This window comes from Suncus etruscus, chromosome 5 (assembly GCF_024139225.1).
Source record: "Suncus etruscus isolate mSunEtr1 chromosome 5, mSunEtr1.pri.cur, whole genome shotgun sequence".
Classification (NCBI taxonomy): Eukaryota; Metazoa; Chordata; class Mammalia; order Eulipotyphla; family Soricidae; genus Suncus; species Suncus etruscus.
In genome coordinates this window covers 146483693-146500044 of record NC_064852.1, presented here as the reverse complement: position 1 = coordinate 146500044, position 16352 = coordinate 146483693, and positions in this window count along the sequence as shown.

The window sequence follows — 16352 nt, the reverse complement described above, 5'->3', positions numbered from 1 at the left end:
TAAGGTAAAAGTTAAAGCCTTATTCTAAGTAATTGATAGAATGAGTAGACAGATGACAGAACGTCTCAATAAGACTATTAACCAGCTTTACATAAATAGTATTGATACAATAATAAAGCAATAACATATTTTGTTTTATGAATATGCTATTTATCCATTCATCAACTGAAGGGCTGTCTTAGTGACTGCCAAGTTTTGACAATTGTGAATGAAGTTGCTATAAACATTTGCACTGAGTTTTAATGCATGGACATAATTTTAAGTTCCTTTGGGTAAATATCATGAATCTAACTGATGGATCACAGGACTAGAGCATGTTTAGTAGTAACAAAATTATCAAACTTGCTTTAAATATAGCTATGTTCTTTTGTATCTCCACAATTAATGACATTTCATCAACATCTTTGTCTGTCCTTGATATTGTCAGATCCCTAGGTTTATTCCTTCAGATTTGTTGCAGTATATCTTACATTTCTTCTTATATTTCGTTAATGACACATGATGTTAGGTATCTTTTCATTGTTTATTTTTTATGGGTATCTCCTTTGAGGATAAACTTATTGAAATTTTGACCCGTTTTCATTCTGGTTATTTCTGTTGAGTTTTAAGGCCCTTGATATATTTCAATAACAATACTTTACAATGATCTTTTTTAAGTACTTCTTTCCATTCTGTAGTATATCCTCTTTCTCAGAGCATAAATCTTTAATTTTTTCCCACCCTACCCCGGAACATAAGTCTTTAATTTTAATAAAGTCTAGTGTTTATTTTTAAACTTTATTGTTTGATTGATTGGTCTCTGGGCCACACTTGGTGGTGTTCAGGGGCCACTCCTGGCTTTGCACTCAGAAATTGCCCCTGGCAGGCTGGGGGACCATATGGGATCTGGGAGAACTGGGTCCCTCCATGGTTGGCTGCATGCAAGGCAAACACCCTACCACTGTGCTATCTCTCTGGCCCAAAATCTAGTGTTCAATTATTTTATTTTATTTTTGTCAATTACTTCTTTTATAGCTCAAGCTTTTGTGATACAACTAAAAAGGCATAGGTAAACCAGGTATATCATTTTCCCTTATGTTATCTTCTAAGAGTTTTTAGGTTTGCATTTTAATTAATTTTAATTAATTAATTTTAATTAATTAATTAATGGTCCATTTCAGAGAAAAATGAAAGCTTAATTAAAACCTTTATTAAAATACCAACAAAATTGGGGGCCGGGCGGTGGCGCTGGAGGTAAGGTGCCTGCCTTACCTGCGCTAGCCTAGGAGACGGACCGCGGTTCGATCCCCCGGCGTCCCATATGGTCCCCCAAGCCAGGAGCGACTTCTGAGCGCATAGCTAGGAGTAACCCCTGAGCGTCACTGGGTGTGGCCCAAAAACCAAAAAAAAAAAAAAAAATACCAACAAAATTAATAACCATCCTAACAATATATAATGCAATCCTATAAAGTAAAAGAAACCACAAATTTAATTTGTATTTGTTATATCACAAAAGCACATGGAATTATCAAATCTCAAATAAATATGGATCAATGAAAAATGATTATTTCTGGAGCTGGAGAGGTAGCGCAGTAGTAGGGCATTTGCCTTGCACGTGGCTGACCCAGGAGGTTCAATCCCCGACATCCCATATGGTTCCGCAAGCCCGGAGCAATTTCTGAGTGCATAACCAGGAGTAACACCTGAGTGTCACCAATGTGGCCCAAAATAAACAAAAAAAAATCAAAACAAACAAAAAAAACATTCTCTTCAAGCTGTTTCTAATGTGATTGTCTCAGGATTTACTGGGCTGTTGTTGGAACTAGTTGAGTCTTTTGAGTTACTGTTTACATTCACTGAGTTTGGCAAATTAATATTTAAGATTCATTAAGCTTTTCTGTGATAATACTGGCTGACATTACTATAAAATATTGAGGTGCCCAGAATTTATAGATCTAAAACAAATATATTGTCTTGAAATTTTGATTAGGTTAAGTCTTAGAACTGGGCTAGTTTCTATCAGAGGGAGTATAGGGTGTGGTTGGCTGAGTAGTTCATGTAGAAAGGGGATTGATTCAACCCACTTTCTGTATATTCCAAAACCAGACTATCTGGCAAATATTGGTGGCCATTATTTTCTTTTGGAGCCTAGTGCAGAAGCTAGTGCAGAAGCTAGGCCATTTTTCTACTCCAAAGATGGCAGTGTTGGGGCACAGTTGAATACAGAGGCCAGGGATGTGCCCTAATACTGCCATCTTTGGAGTAGAAAAATGGCCTAGCTTCTGCACTAGGCTCCAAAATAAAATAATGGCCACCAATACTTGCCAGATAGTCTGGTTTTGGAATATACAGAAAGGGGGTTGAATCAACCCTGCCAGGAGCAACTTCTGAGCTCAGAGCCAAAAATAACTCCTGAACATTGCCGGGTGTACCTAAAAATTATTCTACAGTACAGGAATTTTATTAAAAGACAAAATGAAGGGCTTCTTCCAAGAGTTGAAAGGTCAAAGAGAGGCTTCTCTGAGTAGAATAGACAAATCCATGTTCCATTGCAAATCACACTCCTGAATCCAAGGCCAATTGGACCTTTCTCCCTCAAATCAGGAGCAATACTCCCATCATTAGAAAGGATATCAACTTTCATCTTTTGTATTACAGATATTATATAAAATAAGAAATAGCCCCTTACTTCAATTTGGGCATCAAGAGAGAAAATAGGCAAATATAGCCAATATGTATTACAGGAAAATGGGTAGAACATGATGAATTAAGAGTAATTAGGAAGAATATACATCCAATTCTGAGCAAGAAGATCATGTTGAGAAAGGATTTTCAGTGAAGTTCTAACTAGACTGATTGATGATGGAAAATGAATAAGTATTTACTTGGCCTGTATATGCAGATTACACATCCTGGTTTACTATCTAAATATTTCTCCATAATGCAGTGACTAAATTAATTGTATATATTTCTATAATATATTGACAATGAATTCTTTTGGAAAGGATTTCTGGTCATTCTAGTATCTTACTCTGGAGACTTTAAAATTCTTCACCAACTGTTATTTGCATAAGAAAATGTTTTGCATATTTCCGCCCTCCTATTTCTTGTTAAAGAAAATCTGATATGCAGTAATGTTGCACTTCCTGTTTATTTATTACATAATTTCCCTTGATTTGTTGCTCTTCTGTCTTCTGTCAAATAAAATAAGCATTGGCTCAAGGTGCAATAATTGAGTTGGGAGAACAGGAAGAAGCATCTTTGGTCTTATGGCACACATTATAGTCAAGAAGAACATATTGTACACACAACTATAGAATTACTCTATGTTCACACATACTAAATATATAAATTTGTTTTGGTAAAAGTGATGGTGCCATGACTTACTCCTGGCTCTATGATCATTCTTAGTGGCACTCAAAAATATATGGTACCAGGGATCCAACCAGGATCTGTCACTTGCAAGGCAACTGTTGTGACTAATTATATATTTTGTATGTAATTATATAAAATATATAATTATAATAGTTTTTTATCTAAAATTCTTTCATCTATTTTACCAAAAGCCTATGAATATATATACTATTTTCTGGTCATCAAAGACTGCTAGGAAAATGTCATCTGTATGGTGTGTGTTTTTTACATTACATAATCATTTATTTTCAGATAAGTGAAAGAAAAGCTACTAAAATATAAAAAAAGGAAGATAAAAGTTTAAAAAAGGAAAAGGCAAAAAAAAAGGGCACATTTGTGCAAATTATTGAATCTCCAATGAAGTCATTAATACAATAGCAAGAAGGTTTTCATAAGCTTTTGTTGTTTGATGCCCATTCTATTAAATTGGTATGTTTTTATAGGGATGACCAACCTAATGAAGCCATGTCTGCTGCCTCCATCACCCACAATTGCCATTTTCCCATCACTGACACTCTACAATTCCCTTTGGGGACACCAATCCAACCAAACTTCAGGCTTGCCAGTTTTTGAACTGATATCACCAGTGCTTTTGGAGTGCAGACATCCTCCCCACATATCTTCCTTTTTCCAGGACTTGGTATCTGAGTACATGCTCCTAAAAGTCATAGTATTAGAAATAGTGCTGTGAATCTTTGGAAAAGTTCATTTGTTTAGTGCTATCATTCCATTAAGCAGAAAGCCTGGAGGCTGTGGACAGAATCAGGAGGTCTTTGGATGATACATTATACTGTAGAATTAGGGTTGAACTTGCACTGAAATAGGTAGTTGTACTGCTTCTCTTTCAAGTTAAGGTGGAATTTAACACCTTTTAGGACTTCCATGTTTATGAATCCAGTGTGAAAGGCATTTAGCAAATAAATAGCTATATGCTAAGTATCAAAGTCTGTCTTATCCTAGGAAGGAGGTCACCTTTGAAAATCAAATACCATTGGTCTAAACATTGAACTAAGCTTGGGAGAAGTGTATCATTTTGTTAGGGGTCATCTAGCTTGTATGTACATTTAACAGATGAGTTTTAAGTGGAGGAGTGGGAAAGGGGAGCAAATCAGTCATTCTTTCAACTCTCAAGTATTTAATAGTAACAGTTACTTTAGTCTTCTTATAGGGATGTGAAATTCCTTTGACTCATTGCCTATATGAACTTATCAGTTAGATAGCTTGAGTTCCCACTATTAGGAGAGGGTATTTGGTTCATTTTTGACAATGAGATTATTTACCATTAAAATTTCATGATAGTGTGTTGAAATAAAGAAGTTCCTGAGGATACCTAGTGTAACTTTTCTTCTTGGAGCAGGAGGAAGTGAGCACAGTGTTAGTTAGCAGGATCTGAATCTTCTGTGACACTGACTCAGCAATGATTTTTTTATTTGTCACCTGCCAGTGGACCATGGTGGCCCTCTAGGTCAGAAATAAAAGAAAGAAAACAAAACTGAGAAAGGTCTAGGAACATTTTTCTCCACCATGCGTTGGAGAGACCAGAGCTCATCAAGTATCCATTGGTGACTCAGGTTCTCTCTGAAGTATGCTAAGTCCAGAGCTCAAACTCAGATCATTATTTTAATACTTAGGAACAATCATATTTCCTGTCAATTACTTTCTTTTCAGGACATGAGTTTACATTGTATTATAACTCAAAGGTTCCTAAAATTATATCCCATTTTGATGTTTTAGTTCTAGTTCAGAGAGATGTTTTTATGTTTTATAAGTAAACTATTAGATTTATTATCCCATTTCTATTGATTTATCATGATCTTACACTATTATAGAACTTCAGGGGTATAGGTTCACATCCCTGTGTGTGTATTTGATTTACCACATCCACCACCAATATTATTGTATCTTTCTCTACTATCTCTTCTTAGTAATCTGTTAACCTTTGCAACCTCCAACAACCACCGAGATGCACCAAATCAAGGAGACACTATTGTTGTTTAAATGCCATTTCATTTGCTTTAGAGATTAATGTTCCATAGACGAGTGACTTCTTAATTGTCTTAGTATAAACACCACAACTTTTTCATTTTGTCCAAAGAAATGCAATTTTATCATTTATAAAGGCAAAGAAGTATTTCACCTACGTATATTCATCGCCATTAAAAAAAAGTCAGTCATCTGTTGGCCAGTTGAATCCCTGTTTTAGTAAGAGCAAATAATACTGTCATGCATAAAAATGGTACAAATAAGTAATTGCTTTTGAGAACCTTATATAGAAATTTGTGCTCTTTTAAGCTAATTTGAGTTGACTTAATGTTCCCTGGATATTTCCTTTAAAATAATTTTTGAGGGGCACATCACGTTCTGCTAAGACTTATTCCTGACTACTGTGCTCAGGTATCACTCCTGGCAATACTTAGGGGAACATATGTGGTACTATGATTGACTCTAAACTGATTTTGTTCAAAGCAAGCACCCTACATTCTGTACTAACTATTCGATATCACCTTTTCTTATTCTTCCTCATTTGTCTTTTAATACAGTTAGTCACAGGTTTCCCCACATACTATATTATGAAAATAGGTATTTGGACCATCTTTATTGTATTTTATAAGATACTTTATTTTAGCTAACCACAGCCCAAAATCTAACTGACCCTGGATTTTAATATAGGTAACACATTACATAGGTCATGCTAATATCTTACTTCCTTTAAATTTACTCAGTTCAGGTCCTGGATTCTCATTCTGAATGGCCTACAAACACATCTGATGCCAAATGTATAATGCGTTATTTATTAGCAGATGGAAGAAATTATTTTCGAATGAGGAATGCATTATTTCAAGAATTAGTACTTACAAAATTTCATAGAATAGTGAGAAAATCAACTAGACACTAATTTTGAGACCTAATTGAGAGAAGCCCACAAAAATGTCCCTTCAGGAAAGTTAAATTATATAATTGTATCTGCTACAATGAAGGGTTTTATCTAGACTTTGTACCACCTTCCAGTTTTTCGATCACACTTATCTAGCCTGCTTGGATACTGTCAGAATACCACTGCTCAGAACTCAGCTCTTATGAGGGTCAGAAAGACAAGGCCAAATCAGCAGTTGTTGTGCCAGCAAGACTCAAGTTCATCATGTCCCTCCCACGAAATCTGTTCCAACTTCAGAATCCTCATAAGTCTTGTTCCTTGGAACTTAAATTGTATCAGGAACTGAAGCTGCAAGAATATTTGGAAATGGTAGATTCTTTAGTAAGTTGTCTTTCATAAAGAAAAACCTTTGGGTTGGACAACTAATATGCCCAGAGCCCGTAGTTGGTCTATGACAGTATGTTTCATGGGTAGAGACACCTCTATTTCTTAGGACAAGAGAATTTTCTTTCTAATTTCCCCCAATATTTACTGTGCCTATGCAAAAAACTAAAATAAAATTAAAATAAAATAAAACCAAAAACATCTACCACATTTGCCCCCCCTTTTTATAACTTTATTTATATCTCCTAAATAGTTGCTCCTGTCTTTTTCATAGCACCTTGGAACATGAATCATTTTGCATTGCCTCATATTTTTTTGTCTTTCTACAAATCGATCAAAGATTTAAAAAATAATAAATGGGACCCAAGGGCCAAGTGGTCTCATGTACAGTGAGTGAAGAAAAATAATGCTCAGAACTAAATACCTAAGCCAAAGTCAATGACAATAGAATAAAGAGACCCAAACTAACAAGTTAAACAAAACGGACCTGTTATACTATAGACCAGGGGTCTTCAAACTTTTTAAAGTGGAGGCCGAATTACTGTCCCTTAGAGAGCTGGAGGGCCGGACTATATGAGCTACTAATTCCTACTCACACTGCACATATCTTATATAAATAAAATGAAAACTATTTATAAATAGATCACACACCAGTATTTCAATGGTAACTGTGGGCCTGCTTTTGGCTAATGAGATGGTCAATGTCCGGTTCCATATTTGTCACTGCCAGCCATAACAAGTGATGCAAATGGGCATCAGTTAATCTTGATCTGGTTGGAGATTTCAGATGTTTCATTCTTGAAAAAGTCTGTTCACAGGCATAAGTGCTACCAAAGATGGTTACCATTTTGAGTACATGGTTCCTGATATTTGGATATGTCTCAGAGGGGAGAGATGCACAGAAATTCAAAAAGTTACTTGACTTAAATGCGTCTTTCAGAGAGTCACAATTCTGCAGTTCAGCCAGTTCCATTTGGTAAATTGTAAGGATATTTTCAATCTCAACAGAAAATGGGTTACAAAAAAGCTGTATGTCCTGTTCATTGAGATGAAGCTCTTTGAATCTAAATTGAAACTCCTTTTGCAACAATTCTAGTGAAGCCAGACATGTTTCCTTTGGGAATGCAACCAATGGTTTGTCCGCTGACAGGTTTTGAGTTGTTGGGAGATGACTGAAGTTTTCCTTCTGTACTTGTTTGATGAGAAGGCCTAATTTTACTTCAAATGCTTTCACATGTGATGCCATATCACAGATGAGCTTCCCCTTGCCTTGAAGTTGCAGATTGAAACTGTTGAGTAGCTCTGTTATATCTATCAGAAAGGCAAGGTGCCATTTCCATTCTGCATCATTGAGCTCTGGTACTTCTTGGTTTTTGGAAAGTAGAAAAGCTGTAACCTGCGGAAGTAAGTCATAGAAACGTTTCAAAACTCTCCCTCTACTCAGCCAATAGACTTCTGTATGGTACAGAACATCTTCATGGGCAACATTTACCTCAGATAGAAATTCCTGGAATTGTCTGTGGTTTAGTGCATGAGTTCTAATGTAATTAACACAAGATACCACAATTTTCATAACAGAGTCCCACTTCAGTGATTTACAACACAGCGCTTGTTGGTGGATGAGGCAGTGTATGGCAATTGGATGAGGATGGTTATGTTTGTCCATCTCTTGTGTAATGTGAGCAATTACTCCTCTCTTAGACCCCCACCATGCTAGGAGCACCATCAGTTGTTACACTGACTAGTTTAACCCAGTCCAGCTCCAAACCATTCACAGTTTGGCAAACCTTTTTAAATATATCCACTCCTTTGGTTGTACCTTTGATACTTTGCAGTGCAGCAAGCTCTTCTGTGACTTCAAAATACTCATTTGTCCCACACATATAAATGAGAAGTTGGGCAAAATCACGAACATTATTGCTTTCGTCAAGTGCCAAGGAAAAATAGCAAAGTTTCTTTGCAGAGTTTTGCAAATGGTGCAGCAAATTTTCTCCCATTTCTTCAATCCTTTGTGTCATTGTTACTCCTGAAAGGCTCACTGTACTAAATAAATTGGCCTTCTCTGAACACATCTCTTTGGCAACAGAGGCATTCTTTAACAAATTCTCCCTCCACAAATGGTTTGCCATTGTGCGTTATTAGCTTGGCAACTTGAAAACTTGCCCGCAGTGAGCAAGTATTTAACTGCTTCTGCTTCACAAAAGTATTTTGCTGAGTTGTCAGTGTATGTTGCAGTTGTAATATTTTATCTTTTCTCACTTCTCCAACCAAACAATCATTTATCTTTATGTTGAGTTTGATAGCGGTGTCGCAAATTGTATTATTTGAACACAGCAACTATATTCTGGCATATCAGACACACAGCTTTTTCTTTGTACCGCATAAAAAAGTAATCGTAAGTCCACTGTTCTTTGAATATCCTACACTCGCCGTCAATTTTTCTTTTTCTTGACATCATTGTTTTCTAGGGATTCCAAACTGATATTAGTGAAATACAAATATGTGTGTATATATGCACACAGTGTATGAACCTCCATTAGTCCCTGATGTGAACACTTACCCCTTGCAGGCTTTTCTAAGCAGACCAGCTTAGTCCCTGATAGGTCAGTTATAGCTCCCGATATAATGCCCAAATTGATATGTTCAGAATCAGCATGTGAACACTGAAAAGGAATTGAAAAATGCATATAAAATTTTCAATGTAACCCATTTAAATCGCTTCAGCATCGAACCCCTAATTTTCCACATGGGCAATTCAGCACCTAACCCCTAACCTCCCAACCACCGCCCACCCCCTAACTTTGATTTCAGTACTGAATGCCTCACCACCCCCAAAGGGGAATTTTCATATGAGTCACCCACAGCCCAATTGGGCAGAACCCCCCATCTGGCAAAAATTTATTTCTATGGCACTTTTGACTGACCTTTGGTAGTGGAGAGAGTGGAGGAAAACCTCACTGACAGGCAGGCACAGCACACAGACACCACGTTGCCTGGGAGTGGAGCAGGCGCCTTTTTACATCATATAGTCACCCACATGTGGTACTCCTCGCCATGCGGCGTCTGGCGCCCTCCAGTGATGCCATCAGCAACGTGCGCGCCAAGCGTCAAGTGCCAGGCGCAAGGGCGCATCAGTGTCCCTCTCAACACCGCCCTCATGCCCACCCTCCCAGCACACAACATGCCGTGGGCAGAGGCAGTTGATGTCATCCCTGAGAAACCGTGACACTGAGTGTATATGCTGGCAGATATCTTGGCAACCAAAAGAACATATAGTGAGGAAAAACCTAAAGTAATATGGCAGATTATAAAGTGTCCAATTGAGCATCTGACCTTTGCTCCAGAAAGACATGGACTCCATTTCTGACTTTCAGTTTCCTCATTATTTTCTTAGGTCATTTCTGTCTTAACAGACTTAGTTTTAGATTCTTCAGTCACAGACTTTCTGATTTTCTAGTTCTAAAAGTTTCATATTAGTTGTAGTTTTAGTAGTATCTGTGAAAGAAGTTTATCTTTTTAAAATATACTAGTACTTAGAAACATTGGGTAAGAAAAAATAATCGATTTTCTTTAAAATATCAAAATGGAATCATGCTCATAGAACATTATTATATTTATACATATTACATATAAAACAGCCTAAATTCTATCTTTTTTTTTTTTTTTTTTTGGTTTTTGGGCCACACCCAGCGGTGCTCAGGGGTTACTCCTGGCTGTCTGCTCAGAAATAGCTCCTGGCAGGCACGAGGGACCATATGGGACACCAGGATTCAAACCAACCACCTTTGGTCCTGGATCGGCTGCTTGCAAGACAAACATCGCTGTGCTATCTCTCTGGGCCCTAAATTCTATCTCTTACCTTCCCTATTTTCCTATAATTTATCAAATTTTCTAGTCATGTGTTGTGCTATCTTGATTAAACTAATACTCCTAGTCAAATTAGTGATGCTTTATATTTCACTTTAATTTTTGCAATTTCAAATTGCAATTAGCATGTGACTTTTAGATTTTCACCTATGTTCTCACTAGCTACAGAACCTCCAGGCTCCATTTCTCCAGTTCTCTTGTAATAACTGGAATAGCAAATGGAAGACCCTGGGGATACTTTTCTGCTAAATGACCTTGTGAGCTACTCACAGTTAATTAGTCATGGATGGGCAACAAATCTAGGGTCATGCTCTTTAGTTGGAAATTTATTTAATAAGATTAGTTTTATTTTATATATTATAAATGCATTTCTTTAAGTTTTTGAATAATTTCAGTGTATATGAGAATTGTATATGGGGCTGGAGAAATGTTATGGAGGTAAAGCATTTGCTTTGCATGTGAAAAGACGGTGGTTCAAATGCCGGCATCCCATATGATCCCCCGATTTGCCAGGAGCAATTTCTGAGCATAGAGCCAGGAGCAACCCCAGCGCACTGCCGGGTGTGACCCATAAAAAAAAAAAAGAAGGAAGGAAGGAAGGAAGGAAGGAAGGAAGGAAGGAAGGAAGGAAGGAAGGAAGGAAGGAAGGAAGGAAGGAAGGAAGGAAGGAAGGAAGGAAGGAAGGAAGGAAGGAAGGAAGGAAGGAAGGAAGGAAGGAAGGAAGGAAGGAAGGAAGGAAGGAAGGAGGAAGGAAGGAAGGAAGGAAGGAAGGAAGAAAGAAAGGAAGGAAGGAAGAAAGGAAGGAAGAAAGGAAGGAAGGAAGGAGAAAAAAAGAAAGAAAGAAAAAGAAAAAAAGAAAAAAAAGAAAGAAAGAAAGAAAGAAGGAAGGAAGGAAGGAAGGAAGAAAGGAAGAAAAAGAAAGAAAGAAAATTGTGTTGAAAAATTAACATATTCCACTACTGTAACTAACCTCCACATTCACTAGTTGTTTCATCATCTTTTTCCTTGAGGATTCAGTTCAAGGCACCACACATAACTTATTTGTTTTATCTCTTTGGTTCCATTGGCCTTTGAAAGTTGCTAGATACTTCCTATTTATTTATTTATTTATTTATTTATTTATTTATTTATTTATTTATTTATTTATTTTTGGTTTCCGGGTCACATTCAGCAATGCTCAGAGGTTACTCTTGGCTCTGCACTTAGGAATTATCATTGGTAATGTTTGGGTGACAATTTGGTATGCTGAAGATAGAATCCAGGTTCACTGCATGCAAGGCAAGTGCCCTATATGTTGTACTATCTCTCTGGCCCCTCTTTTCTTTTTCAAATTTTTTCATTGAGACTATTGTGAATTACAAGTCTTTCATAGTTGTATTTCAGGCATTTAGTGATAGTGAATTAGGACCATTCTCACCACCAGTGTTGACCTTCTTCCATTATAGTTCCCAGTATCCCATACCTTCACCCCTAAACTCCAGGACAACCAGTGTAACAGGTCCATTTTGTGTTTATCTTGTAGTTTGGGTCTCTTAATTCTATTGTCATTGACTTTTGATTGGGTATTTCGATCTGACCAATGCTCTTTTTTTTTTAATACTTACTTTTGAGAGGAATATTTTGTTTATCATCTTTTGATTTGGGGTTTGTTGATACTTTGCTCATGGTGGGCTTAAAATTTATTGATTTTGAAGCAATTCTATAGATAAGATAAGCTCCCTTTCTCAGAAAGTCAATAATATCTATGTACCATTAAGGATAATACATTATTCTACCACTCACTGAATTTGATATCTGCCATGATTCTCCACAATAATATTGCTATTATTCTACCTCTATATTCTTTGCAAGTGAGTCATTACTTTTTCTGGGATATATTTAAAGCCCAAATACAATTAATTTAGTCCTTATTTAATGGATAAATCCCACATGAGTACTTAGGTTGTAAAAGTCTGGCTTTTGTTTTGTTTTGTTTTGGGCACTACATCTGGTAGTGCTCAGATAGCTCTTGACTGGGCTTGAAATATCATAAGTGGTTCTGGGAATCAAACCCCACATGCAACGGGTTTGCAAAACCTACCTGTTGTTCTATTTATCCTTCTGGACTGAGAAGTTATTTCTGTAAAATAGAAAAGTCATTTTTTTTACATAAGAGAGAAAAACGTATTTTATGTGTACAAGAATTAGCACAGGGGTTGTATTTTGTATCACCCTTGTACATCAAAGTCTCTCTTTAAAATACAACAAATTTAGTTGAACTAGTTTGCATTTCTATATGTTCTATCAAAAATGGACTAAGTAACGTATCATCACTGCTTTTGATTGCACCGAGAATTCCATGATGCAAATGAGAGCCTAGGAGACCCATAGAGGTAGCAGAAAGATAATTTCATCATTACAATTACTGACATGTTAAATTAGCTAATGGAAATGAGTGTTTGAATCCACTTTATTCCAATAGTTTTGGAAATAACTTCATGCCCATAAATTCCTTAATAGCACATGAAAATGTGAGATGAGACATTGCAAACATATCACTGTACCATCAGTGAGAAATGAAAGAGTTTAACTGTATCAGGCCCATGCCACTTGTTCAAAAACTAAGTCATGTTTGTATTAGATTTAGAGGCAAGGAAAGAGCAGCCTGATATTTGAAGTACATAATTGTCTACATTCTTCCCCTAGGAAAGAGCCATGTTAGCTTAGTCTTTTAGTCAAGAAGTATCTTTGATTCATAAATATTACGAGCATCCTTAATGTCCCATGACGATTACCTGGAGGAGTTTTAGCTTTGAAGTGAAGATAGCAGGGGAAAATTAACATTTATATCTTTCGTACATATATCTGCTGATCTGTTATGACATTTATCTATAGTACGGAGATGAAAGCATCATTTGGACATTTGTGACTTTGAATTCCTTCTTTTTAAATCTCCATATTAATTATTTTACAATGAGAAAATAGCTATCCAGGAGACAAGATTTTAATAGCTCTTCAATGAAGCCATTTTGATATTTTCTTTCAAAGAGCTCAATTATGAATAATTTTACATTCTTAAATTAGGTCTGACTTTCTCAAAGCAGATTCTCCATGCACAAAGAACCATGGAGAGGGAACCTAGTGCCTCATAACACCAAGAGGACTGTTTAAATGTAATAGAAAAAGAAATAGACTAAAAATGGGCTTTATGGTTAGTGTCAGTACACAGAAAAATTTCAGGCCATGATTGGCTATGTGGCACAAACCACATAGAAGGAATTCCAAATTAAAGAAGTTTAGTAAAACAAAGGAGGGGAAAAGAGACTACTGCTATCCTCAGATAAAAATACAGAGAAAAAGTGTTTCCAGGTAAATAAGTAAATTTTTTATCTCATGTCATTCTACCTTTAATGTAAGTCCCTTCATATTTTCTATACTCTTAAAAATGAAGTGACCAGATAGTAGCTCCAAGGCTTTTCTGTTTCATATCTATTAACCTGCCTCCCATCAACAACAAGTCTCTCTGCATTTATTAAGTAATACAGAAGATAAAAATACCCAGACAGATTAATTTTTCATACCTTAAATCCTCCAAGAACATGGGGAGAAAAGCAGGTATTTAACTAAAGCAAGCATCTAGGTCCCCAAAATTGTTGGAAGAGAATGATGAAGAACTAAAGAGGTGCACTAAAAGAAGACTCATGTGTTAACTCTTGGATTGATCTCCACATATTGCTTACTTTGCTTCCTGTTGCCATTCCGATATTTCTTTTCACACCTCTCCCTCAGCCCCACCCCAAGACTGCAAAAAAGTTAGAGAAAGAAAGAAAACCCTAGTTGAAGAAATTAGAGGTATGGTGTGACAAAAGCTAGGAGAGGTGTTTCATGAATAACAGGTGCAAAAAAGTCAATGAGGAAGAACATTCTAGATTTGATTATTCTAGATTTGAGGGGAAATAGTCTATGTTTAATTATTTTAATAAAATTATAAATATTTACGTGAAATGATTCATGCAATGCATTTATTCCTCAGCACATATCCTGAGAAAGCAAATGAATTTCATGGTTTTAGGGTACAAAAGTAATAAATATTTAAAGAAGTCTAGCAAAGATTCATGGGAAAAATACATTTATTATAAGGAGTGTTTCTTTCATATCCTTCAAATCCTTCACATCATTCAAGTCCTTCAAATGAAGAAGAAGGAGAAGAAGAAGAAGAAGAAGAAGAAGAAGAAGAAGAAGAAGAAGAAGAAGAAGAAGAAGAAGAAGAAGAAGAAGAAGAAGAAGAAGAAGAAGAAGAAGAAGAAGAAGAAGAAAGAAGCAGAGGAGGAGTAGAAGGAGGGAGGTGGAGGAGAAGGAAGAGGAGGAAGAGGAGAAGGAAGAGGAGGAGGAGGAGAAAAAGAAGGAGGAGGAGAAGGTATAATGCAATGGTTTATATAATCAGGTAAATTAAATCATAAAAGCAATAATGGACTTTAAGAATATATAAATTTAAGGTTAAAGACATCAGCTGTAGGAATACTTGGAAGGGGACTGGGACTCAGAGAAAAAGTCAACAAGGAGGGGATGTAACTGCTATCTGTAAACAGTTTTGTTTCTCTCCCTCTCTCTTCCTCCCTCCCTCCCTCCCTCCCTCCCTCCCTCCCTCCCTCCCTCCCTCCCTCCCTCCCTCCCTCTCTTCCTCTCTCTCTGTCTCTGTCTCTGTCTCTGTCTCTGTCTCTGTCTTTCTCTCTGTCTCTCTCTTTGTCTTTCTCTCTGTCTCTCTGTCTCTCTCTCTCTCTCGCTCTCTCTCTATCTCTCTTAGAAGTAATACGCAAAAAGTAACAGGAAAACCATCACATCCAAGCAAATGAAAAGCATTACATCCAAACAAATTATTATTTTATTCATTTCTGAAAAAATAAAACCAATAGATTCCCAACATCATCTTGTAGTTTTTTTTTTTTTTTTCCTGGCTGTCTGGATGACTTCTGGCTTTTTTGGAGCAGCTGGATCCCTTCTTCCTCTAACTGATTAGTGTCTCTTAGAGGTTTCTTTTACTGTAGAGGCAGGGATTATGGTATGACCCAGGACTGACAACCAGAATCGTTTTCAAAAACAGTTGTTCATTACTGCACGGGATGGTTGGTTTCCTTCTAAGAGGAGCGAACATTTTGTCATCTGCGTAGGGTATGGAACTGCGTTGTGGGTTGTTGTGGGTTGTTGTGGGTTTAGAGTGATGGAGAATTAAGCCTATCTAGAAAGCAATGCTGAGAAAAAATGAGGGGAGAGAGGGAGAAGGGAGAGAGATGACTACACTAGCATGACAATGTTGATGAGTGAGAGAAGTAGAATGCCTGTCCCAAATACAGGCTGGAGTTGGGAAGGAGGGAGATTGGGGGCATTTGGTGGTGAAAAGGTTGCACTGGTGAAGAGGGATGTTCTTTTTATGACTGAAACTCAACTACAATTATGTATGTACTCGTGGTGTTTAAATAAAAAAATTAAAAAAAAAGGAGATAGAGGTTTGAAGGAGGAGGAGAAAGGATGGAGAAGGAAGAGAAGGGAGAGTAAGTGAGAGAGAGAGAGAGAGGGAGAGAGAGAGAGAGAGAGAGAGAGAGAGAGAGAGAGTGAGAGAGAGAGAGAGAGAGAGAGAGAGTGTGAGAGAGAGAGACTGATTCCCTGTTGCCCTTGGAATTCTGAGTTACAATATGTAATATCCTGAGGGAATTCGATCTTAAACCTCATAATAAATAGCCCATGAAATATTTGGAAAAATGGCATTACCATTACAAAAACTGGAGATGGCCTAAAAGGAAAAAGAATCAAGTAGCTGGAAATTAGCCAGTGAAAGACCATCTATTTTGATTAAGAT